Genomic DNA, 11663 nt, shown 5'->3' with positions numbered 1-11663 from the left:
GCAATTCACTCTTGCTTCTTCTTACATATACTCCATGTTCAATTGTGCACTTCATAAATTCCTTCTCCCTTAGAAATCCATCAATCTTCTTGTTCCAAGCTCTTGGAGCTTGTTTAAGTCCGTACATGGCTTTATGTAGCCTGTACACCTTTCTTTCTTCGCCTTGTTTCACATATCAAGCTTGTTGTGCTACATAAACTTCTTCTTCTAAGGGGTCATTCTGGAATGCACATTTCATATCCATCTGACACATCTTCCAGTTATTCACGTTTGCTAGACTAACAACCAACCTGATTGTTTTGATCCTAGCAACATATGTAAAAACTTTGTCGAAGTCGATTCCTTCTTTCTGAAGAAATCCTTTTTCCACAAGTCTCGCCTTGTGTCGAGTCACTTATCCTTTGGGATTAAACTTCACCTTGTATACCCACTTCACCTTGGTCACCTTCTTGACTTGGGGCAATTCGACAAGTGACCAAGTGTTGTTGACTTCGATTGACTTCAGTTCTTCGTCCATTGCTTTCACCCACTTCAAATCTTTCAATGCCTCAGCTGCATTGATTAGTTTGACAGCTGCATAGAAAGCCTAATGTACCAGCTTCACCTTCTTCATTGATCACATCATCTGATGTAATCACATATTCTTGCAACCTTGCAAGCATGTGTCTTGTTCTTTGAGGTCTGCTTGGGCCTGTTTCACCTCTGACTTCTTGTCGAACTTCTCTTTCGACTTCACTAGCTGGTTCATCATATAAGATTCTCATTGAATCCTTCTTAACATTCTTAGTCCAATACCATTCCTTAAGCTCATCTATGATCACGTCCCTGCTGATCACCACTTGCTTGTTCACTAGGTCGAACAACTGGTATCCTCCAGTCTAATGATATCCTATTAGGATCATCTGACTCGACTTGTCATCAAGTTTTCTTCTCAACTGATCTGCCACATGTCTATGTGCTATATATCCAAACACCTTCAGATGACTCAAGCTAGGCTTGACACCATACTGACATTCTTCTGGTGTGATTCCTTCTAGATTCTTCGTCGGACATCTATTTAGGATATATGTTGCAGTTGATACGACGTCTCCCCATAATTCTTTGGGTAGATGCTTTCCTTTCACCATACTTCTCATGATATTCATGATAGCTCTATTCTTCCTTTCTGCGACTCTATTATGTTGTGGAGTGTAGGGTGGCACCATATCATGCACAATCCCTTCTTTCACACATAATGCACCGAAGTATTTCGACACATATTCTCCACCACCATCAGTCCTCAGAATCTTGATCTTTCGATCGCTTTGTCTTTCGAACATAGGTTTAAATTGGCAGATACCTCGATCACTTCACTTTTCTTCTTGATCAGGTAAGCCCACAGTTTTCGACTGAAATCATCTATGATGTAACAAAGTATTTGTTACCTCCAATCGAATCCACCTGGATAATACCACATACATCAGAGTATATGACTTCAAGAATTGCCTTCGACCTGCTTCCTGCATCCTTACTGAAGTTTTTCTTGTGTTGCTTCGCCTACGCACATTCTTCACACACTTCGTTTGGAATGTCGATTTTTGGTAATCCTGAAACCATATTTATTCTCTTCAAATCTCTAATGACTTTGAAATTGAGATGACCAAGTCTATAATGCCATATCCATTCATCTACAATGGCTTCTGTTGCAAGGCACTTATGCTCCATCACATTAAGCTCAATCTTGAAGGTTCTATTCTGAGACATTGAGCCTTCAAGATCAACCTTCGATTTGAGTCAAGAACTCTCATTATCTTGTCTTCGATTGACACCTTGTAGTTATTTTTGCCTAACTTCCATATACTGAGAAAATTACCCTTCATGCCTGGTATGTACAACGCATTTGAAATTACTGACCTCTTGCCATCTTTTCTCATAATCAAAACATCACTAACACCTTCAGTTGCTAGAGTATTATCATTTTTGAATTTCATCATGTTCTTCATTGAGAGTTTTATGTTGACAAACCAATCTTTCCTTCCAGACATGTGTGATGAACATCTTGAGTCCAAGGACCATTGCTCCTTGAATCTCCCTTCATCTCTCGTTGTAACCGTCAGCAACATCTCTTCTTCTTCATGTTTTTCCAGCTTCGCATAAGTTTCTTGATTCTTCTACTTTTCTAAACAATCACTGGAATAATGACCATGCTTCTGACAATTGTAACAATGAATGTGACTCTTGTCTGGCTTTTGACCATCACCCCTTCCTTTACCTGCATCACCACCTCTTTGGTTTCCTTGGTTCTAAGGTTTTCTCTGATTCGACCACTTTCCTTCTTGCTGATTTCGACCAGTCGAATTGGTGTAGCCTCCTTTTCCTTTGTTGTCATTCCAACTTCCTTTTCCTTTCCTTTCTTTTGCTGATTGCGCCTGCAAAGTCATATCACTCTTCGACTTTCCTGCAACTCTTTCAGTCATTCTTTGTTCATGAGATTCAAGCATCCCTTGAGGCTCTTCCTTTGTCAGTTTTGACAAATCTTTCGACTCTTTTATGGCTACTATCACGTGGTCAAACTTTGGAGCCAACAATCTCAAGATCTTTCGAACAACAGATCTTGATGTCAACACTTCTCCATATACCTTGATTTGATTCACCAGTTTTGTAACCTTAGTGAAGAAATCAGTTATGCTTTCATTGTCTTCCATCTAAAGTAATTCATACGTCCTTTTGTGAGTTTGTAACCTCGCCTCTTTCACCTTCTTCACACCTCCAAACGACTTCTCCAGAATTTCTCATGCTTCTTTTACTGACTCTACATGACTAACATTTTCAAAGTTATCTGAATCAACACATTGATGGATTATAAAGAGAGCTTTATAATCTTTCTTTTTCAATTTTTATGTGTAGCCCTTTCTTGATTCGTCGCGTTTTCTACAAGTGTTGTTACTCCTTCCTTCACAAGATCCCATAGATCTTGATAACCGATCACAACTTTCATCTGCTTGCACCAATTCTCACAATTATTGTTCTTGAGAATCGGAAGATTCACTGGAAAATGTCCGTTTGGATTATTCATTGACATCATGATTTTCTTCCCACGAATCGCTTAAGCCGAAGCTCTTGATACCAAATGTTGAAAATCCACCACAATCTATAGAGAGTTTATATCAATCTTGATGAACAAGATTGTTATCATCCATGCAATGACAATGAAAAGAGAATAACGATTTTGAAAGAAAGAAAAGAACGTTGGAGAAGAAGAATATTTTCTGCAGAGTTTCTCTCTCCCCACAACCTATGGAAAATTTCTTTACTCACTTTGCAACTGCAAAATTCTATGAATACGATGTTATTTGTTCTCTCTTACAAGAATAAAGGTTACTCCCTCTATTTATAAATTTAGGTTAGCTTGCTCCCTAAGACAAAACTCAAATTTATAAAAGCTCAAAATAGTTAACACTACTAAAATTAGACGTAAGTCGAAATTCTGTGTGAAGCAACATGTTTCGACACTTCGACATACTAATACAACTTAACACATTAGGTGATTCGACACTTTCTTATTCTGTCGAACAATCTGCTTCAACACAAGAAATTACAATTCAACAATAAAATCATACAGACCAATATTGATTCAATAAAATATATAAAATAATACAATTTATTCAATATAAATATATGCTTAATTTTGAAGCATGTTAAGTCAGAGAAGAGATTTATCTTTCCGATGGAAATAATCAGGCCCTAGATTTCCCAAAGTGATGACACCTCATTCACCTCTCCCCACCCTACTCATATTCATGTTCCCTTGCACGGTTCTTAGAAATTGTATTTTCAATTGCCGTCATGCGGAAAATTCTCTTGTGAAATATCTCTTCCCTCAGACAGATTGGATGGTAACCAAACTTCAAATCCAGCTTAAAAAACCGTAGCTCGCCTGCCCCGCCTAATTCATTCAACAATTCTTAAACTACCAGAATTTCTGAGGGCTTGATAGTGTGTACATGATACCACTTGCATGTGGCTTAAAGTGCATTTTAGGGTATATCTTATTTTAAACTATTAATTTGATTTTGCACATCTAACAACTAAGAGAAAGTTTTAAGTAAATATATTAAGGAATTAGTTACTTGAAATATTCATTTTAGATAAATATATACAATAAAAAAAGGCATGTAGATAACTATTCTATAGTACCTATGCTAAATATTACACACATTTGGCATCATGTTGGACAAGCTATTGTTACTAATTTTATTGGTTGGTCTTCCTTATTAAAAAAGATCTTCATATCATCTAGATATGGACCTGGTTAAGACTTATGTGGTTTTTATGTTTGTTTCAATTTTAATTCCTTTAATAGATGAAAATGTTGTTTCTCTTGGGGGAGATGGAAGCACAGATCAATACGCCATGGTGATAGTGATGACCGACTCGTACTTATAAAACTGTTTGGATTCGATGGTTAAGATATTGTATTTATTACTTGTGGAGCTGGTTATACAGTTGCACGTTCAAATTCCAACAAGAATGTACATGGTTGGGATGGTTTGGCCTTCCCCATAACTATATTTGGCTAGTGTATTTTTGTATAGCTAGAATATCATTTGGAATTTGTTTTTAAAATGGTACCTGTAATGCCCTAGTCTCTAGTTAACCTTAAGCATCCTCTAAGCAATAATTAACCTCTTACTAATGAAGAATTAGTCCCTAATTAATGGGAAATGGCATGGTTAGAAAATCCATTTAAGTGGCAAGGACAAATTGTCTCTATGCAAGGCCACTATATAAGCTATTTGGAACTCCACTTCTCTCATTTCACCACTTGTTTCTCTTACTAAAAATCAGATGTTGAAGTGGAAGAGAAGAGCAAGGAGAGAGAGGCGAAATTGAGAGGAAGGAGGAGGAGAAAATCCAAATTCATCATCCTCTCTTAGTGCGTGTAGGTTTTGAAGAAGAAGAAAGAGGGTAAGCAAGTGTGACCACCATCCTTTCCACCATTTTCATCATTTTCAAAGCTCAAGCCATAATTTACATCCTTGAGGTGGGTTCCAGCTAGGTTATAAATTGTGGAACTATAACCAATCTAGGTATTGCATGATGGGAGGGATAGTCTTAGCATTAATTAATGAGTGCTTTCTTGGGACCATTGTGTGTGACTATATTTGGCTATGATCCTTATGTGTGATGAATTTCCTTAATGCATAACTTCCTTGTTGATAATTCCGGAAAGTGATTACATAAATATTCAGGTAGGTTATGAGTTTGTGTTATGATGTTGTATTTTGTTTTGGTAACATGAGAGTTTGATTGAAGAATCCATGAACCCTTGAATACTGATCATGCATGCACTAGATTGTTATGTTTTGAGACATATTAGGCTAAATACTCATGTGTATTTCATGTGTGTTGGACTAGACTAGTGTTTGAATGCATGATAAAAAAGCCAAGTGGTGAGAAATCATATTTGAGGGAGAATGCATGTTTTCTGGGCCGGACATGGGTCGTGCACCCCTGCACAAGTAACCTGTGTCCCTCTCTGGTTTTGACATGGGATGTGTTGGGTGCAGCACGGGCCGTGCAGGCCAACACGGTTTGACCGTGTTTCTCTCTGACCCATGTATGGGTGGGGCATGTTAAGCCCAACACAAGTCGTGTCTCCTAACACGGGTAGCCCGTGTTAACACCCCTATTTTCCCCGATTTATCAATTCTTGATCCCGTTTTGGATGATTGGATGTGTCATGTCTTATACGATATGAGTGAATAAGGTAAGCCTAAGATACTAGGAATATAATGCTTCAAAATTCACTCGGTTTTCTTGTGTAATGTACGATATCGTAAATGATAATAAGGACGTACATGTGATAACATGAAATTATATCATATTTTAGGACTTAATTCAATTAAATTATATTATTATTTATTTCAATTTATTGCATTTTATTAGATATTACGCGGTATTTCCTTTCTATTTGTCTCAGGTGTCTTATTTGAAGCACAAGTAAAAAAGGAAGAAAAGGAGGTGCAAAAAGGAATGAAAAGGCCCAAATAGCAAAAGCCAAGCCCAGCCCAAAGAAGACACAGGCGTCGTGCCTGTGACGACCGCCACGGATGCTGTGACGAACGTCACGCTGCATACACTTATGTGACGAGCGTCACACATGGTGTGACGGACGTCACACCACCCCCCTACATTTCTGCCTTCAGAGACGTTGAGAGTCCACGTTTACACGCTGAATCCTATTTCCACGGCGATGCATCCGTTACGTGAAGACTCCTTGACGCGGACTGCTTTGAAAACCGTTACGGAAAGCATCATTATAAATAGCAACTTTGCAAACCCTGCAGAGGTTCCACACTTCCACGTTTCCACGCTTTTTCCAGATTTCGACATTTTCCAATTTTCTTTTCTTCAGCAGTTTAAGCATACCTTTTACATACCGCTTTTGCAATTTTTATTGTTTTCTCTTGCAACTCTATTTTCCTCTCTAGCACTTAATTAATTTTCACATAATAGTTTCCACACCGGAAACTATTGTGTAACTTTTTTACCGGATCTAACCTTACGTTAGAATCTAGTTTTTTATTCTTTCGTTTTAATTTGTTGGTTAATTGAAGAATTCAAGAACAAATCCTACCGGCTTGTGGTGGAGTGTTCAAGACTACTGTTTAAATTATTCAGGTTCATTATTGTTTAATGCTTTGTTTTATTATTTATTTATATTATTTACTTGAGATGAGTCTGTTTATGCATGATAATTATTTAAGTTCGTTTAGCATGTCTGGCTAATTCGCCTAGATATCGGTATGTAGAGTAAGCGGAATAAGGGATCAAAACTAAGTCGGTTTAATTAAATTTGAAATTAAAATCACTCTTTTTACGGTCTCAGTTTATAGGTTTAATAACAAAGTTTTTATACGAGAGTAAAGGACATAAAGAGGTTAAAATCAATAGAGCGAAAGTTTGAGGTTTTAACTGGACAGTGTAAATTGGATATTAATTCTAGATCAGGGCGAGAGCAATTTTTAGAGTTAATTAAATTCTAATCTTTTCCAAAAAGTATTTTTAAAGATTGAATGTGAGGACGAGAGTTAAGCATTCGAATTTAATTGTATAACCTAAATCAACAGAGCGAGAGTTTGAGATAAGGGTGTTTAAACGGTTAGTGTTTTCTTAAAAAGAGTTTCTACGGACTTTATTGCTTTCAAAAAATGGTTTTTGACTTAATTATAAGTGACAGCTACGTTAACATAAAATCATGGTTTATTCAACAGAGCGAGAGTTTGAGATAGAACTTTTAATCAATAAAGTCAACTGAAATGATTTATTTTAAAACCAAGAAACCGACAAAGAATTGATTCCCTAATTACGACGAACTACATACCGATATCCGTTTATTTGATATTTAATTTAGATTCTATTTTTTTAGTTTTAGCTTTTCCCCCAAACAATCAAACATTATCCACCTTAGCTTTACGAAGTAACCTTAGATAACGGTATATCGATTCATAAGTCCCTGTGGGATCGATATCTTTTAAAACTACGCGATAGAACTGTGCACTTGCAGTTTGTACCCCAAATTTCGACTTATAAAGTCGCGATCAAGTTTTTGGCGCCGTTGCCGGGGACTTTTGTTTAGTCGATATCGTAACTCTTCCATTACGCTGTAGAGACTAAGGTTTCTTTTCTTTTCTTTCTATCGTCGATTTGTATGCCACGCACTCGCTCACAAGGCGAACCGCTCTATTTACGAATCAACGATATCGAACTATATCTCCGAGTCTTACGACGAATTCGGGAATATCGTGCTGCAAACAATCTCCCTCCTGTCGAACTTCCTGATTTCAAAAACATTTTCCCTTCGATACCCGAGATGGCAGAACCAGCTCGTGCTCTTAGAGATTACGCCGCTCCATCACAAGATGAGCCGCATTCAAGTATTGCTCCGCCCGCAATCGAAGCAAACAACTTCGAACTCAAACCTTCATTGTTGCAGGCAGTGCAACAGAACCAATTCTCTGGAAATCCTACCGAGGATCCAAACCTTCATTTATCCGTATTTGTCCAATACGCTGATACTGTTAAAGCTAATGGTGTCACTTCAGAGGCAATTAGACTTCGTCTTTTTCCTTTCTCATTAAGAGATAGCGCTAGAAGATGGCTTCAGTCTCTCCCTTCCAACTCTGCCACCACATGGAACGAGTTGAAGAAAGTTTTTCTTGCCCGATATTTTCCGCCAAGCAAAACAGCTATGTTAAGAGCCCAGATAAATGGATTTAAACAGAAAGATAACGAGTCTCTTTTCGAAGCATGGGAAAGATACAAAGACATGATGAGACTTTGTCCACACCATGGTTTAGAAGACTGGTTAGTAATTCACACATTCTATAATGGTCTCTTGTACAACACAAGGTTAACAATAGACGCCGCTGCAGGTGGTGCACTAATGAACAAACCTTATGCTGATGCTTACCAGCTTATCGAAAGCATGGCCCAAAACCACTATCAGTGGGGAACCGAACGAACAATGGTGGAAAAACCTCAAACGAAAACCGGCATGTACGAGATAAGTAACCTTGATCATGTTAATGCAAAAGTGGATGCTCTGGTCCAGAAAATTGAAAGTTTAAATGTATCACCTCCAACCGCCGTGGTTGCTATAACTCAGAATTACGAAGTCTGTGGAATCCAAGGTCACACTCCTACAGATTGTCAACTCTTAACAGGAATCCAAGCAGAACAAGTAAACTATGCTCAAGGAAGCCCCTACTCGCATACCTATAACTCAAATTGGAAGAACCATCCAAACTTTTCATATAAGAGTAATAATGCTTTGTACGCACCTGGACAGTCTCCAAATCAAGCCCCAGCTATACCTCCGGGATATCAGAAGCCGAACCCATCTACACATAACAATAACGCCCCTAGGAAATCCAACTTGGAGATCATGATGGAAAACTTTATAGCTTCTCAACAACAAACCAATAAAGATTTCTTAAACCAGAATGTACACACTGGTGAACAAATTAAACAACTAGCAAGTAAAGTAGATGCCCTGGCTACCCATAACAAAATGTTGGAAACACAAATATCACAAGTAGCTCAACAACAAGCGCCTACTGCTGCCCCAACTGGTACATTTCCTAGACAGCCCCAACCTAACCCGAGAAGCCACGCTCATGCAATCATATTAAGAAGTGGAACGGAAGTGGAAGGACCATCTGATCCAAGGATAGGAAACCAAAACCCTAAAAAGTCAACTGAGGAAGAAAATAGACCTAAGGAAAAGGAAGAGAGTAATAAGGAAACCGTAGAAAAGAAGGAACCTTATGTACCTCCACCACCTTATAAACCACCTGTCCCTTACCCTCAAAGGCTTGTTAAAACCAAAGATGCGGGTCAATTTAAAAAATTTGTTGACCTCCTTAAACAATTAAACGTTACAATCCCGTTTACAGAAGCTATTACGCAAATGCCCTCATACGCCAAGTTCTTAAAAGAAATTCTTTCTAATAAAAGGAAACTTGAAGATAGCGAAACCATTACACTCCCTGCCGAATGTAGCGCTATAATCCAGAACATGCCTCCTAAACTCAAGGATCCGGGTAGTTTCTCTATACCCTGTCACATAGGAAAATTTGTCATCGACAAAGCCTTATGCGATTTAGGAGCCGGAATTAGTATTATGCCTTTATCCATATGCAAGAGACTGGAAATGGGAGAATTAAGACCAACCAAAATGTCTGTGCAACTAGCAGATCGTTTTGTTAGATACCCTGTAGGAATTCTTGAAAACGTTCCCGTACGCATAGGTCAATTCTACATCCCAACTGATTTTACAATTATGGACATTAGAGAAGATGATATTACACCCATTATACTGGGAAGACCGTTCTTAGCAACTGCCGGTGCAATCATAGACGTAAAACGAGGACGACTCACCTTCGAAGTAGGAGAAGAGAAAATTGAGTTCATTCTTTCCCAATTTTTGAAAGCACCTGCAATAGAAGATACATGTTACTTCATGGATATCATCGATGAATGCATAAGAGACACAGAGTTAGAAAAGGACAAATCATCTGACTGTCCTGTAGAAGACAAACTTAACCAATGTTTAGCAATAACACCGGACCCTACGCAATGCCTTAAGAAACCAACCCTAGATCTGAAAACACTTCCCAAGAATCTGAGATATGAATTCCTAGACTTAGAACTTGAACGACCTGTGATAGTTAATGCTGACCTAGGAAGACTCGAAACAGAAAAACTCCTGCATATCTTAAGAAAATATCCAACCACACTAGGTTACAACATCACCGATCTTAAAGGAATAAGTCCTTCTATTTGTATGCACCGCGTCATGCTAGAAGAAGACTGTAAAACTTCTAGAGAACACCAGAGGAGACTAAATCCGATCCTGAGTGAGGTAGTGAAGAAGGAAATAACCAAGTTATTAGAGGCAGGTATTATATATCCTATATCTGATAGCAAATGGGTTAGTCCTGTACACGTAGTACCAAAGAAAGGTGGTATAACAGTCATTGAAAATGAAAAAGGAGAAACTATAACCAAACGAATCAAATCGGGATGGAGAATGTGCATTGACTATAGGAAACTAAACAAAGCAACCCGAAAAGATCACTTCCCTTTACCATTCATTGACCAGATGCTAGAGCGATTGGCAAAACATTCACATTTCTGTTATCTAGACGGTTATTCAGGCTTCTTTCAAATACCAATTCACCCTGATGACCAAGAAAAGACAACATTCACGTGCCCTTTTGGTACCTTCGCTTATAGACGAATGCCGTTTGGCTTGTGTAATGCTCCTGCAACTTTTCAAAGATGCATGATGGCAATTTTCGCCGATTTTCTCGAAAACATCATGGAAGTATTTATGGATGACTTTTCCGTATGCGGACAAAGTTTTGAAGAATGCCTTGAAAACCTAGAAAGAGTTCTTGAGCGATGTGTAAAAGTAAACTTAGTACTTAACTGGGAGAAATGCCACTTTATGGTACAAGAAGGAATTGTTTTAGGATGTAAGACCCCAATTTTGGGCCCTAAGATCCCTCATGGCCCATATCATTCATATCATGGCCTCAAGGATCAATGCATGCCTTTGCTTTCCTCTTAGTGGATTGGTTGCCTTGTGGTTTGTTTCTTGATCACCAAGCATACTTTGCATTTGTATATCTTTGCTTTTCATGTGATTATCATTCCCAAAGTACAAAAATATTGTCAGTCTAACCTTGTTGCTTGCAGTGGAAGCAATCATCAGCAATTAGGTCAAAATCAGTCATTGATCAGTCAAAGCAATGGATGGTGGCCATTCTTGCAGAATTTGGGCACCATGGCCCATAATCAAAAGTTCATACATCTTGGGACATCATTTGAAGTCAAGTTCTCAAGGAATTAGGGTTTGGAATTCATCAGAAGTGCATCAGTCATCCAAAACCCTAGAAAAGTCAAACTTGGTCAACAGTTGATTTAATCAGAGATTTGATGATTAGAATTGATCTGAAGGAGCTCATTCATGCTTGTATAAGCCTCATCTATCATGTTCAACCTCATCATGGAAGAAAATCAAGTCAGTCAGAAAATTTTCCAGAAATAGCAAGTGGACCTGTAATTTCAACTGCCAAAAATGGAAACTTCTTGATCCTCAACTTACATCATGA

At 38.2% G+C, this 11663-nt stretch overlaps 1 non-coding gene across 1 annotated transcript; it reads right to left on the bottom strand.

The window, feature by feature from the left end:
• Positions 1-8233: 8233 nt before the first annotated feature.
• On the bottom strand, positions 8234-8340 carry LOC127108613 (small nucleolar RNA R71). Its single transcript, XR_007796139.1, has one exon. It is a non-coding gene; the product is annotated as a small nucleolar RNA R71 (small nucleolar RNA).
• Between the last annotated feature and the right edge of the window lie 3323 nt (positions 8341-11663).

The sequence above is a fragment of the Lathyrus oleraceus genome, chromosome 7 (genome assembly GCF_024323335.1).
Source record: "Lathyrus oleraceus cultivar Zhongwan6 chromosome 7, CAAS_Psat_ZW6_1.0, whole genome shotgun sequence".
Lineage (NCBI taxonomy): Eukaryota > Viridiplantae > Streptophyta > Magnoliopsida > Fabales > Fabaceae > Lathyrus > Lathyrus oleraceus.
The sequence above is the reverse complement of the archived record's forward strand: the minus strand, read 5'-3'. Positions and strand labels throughout refer to the sequence as shown.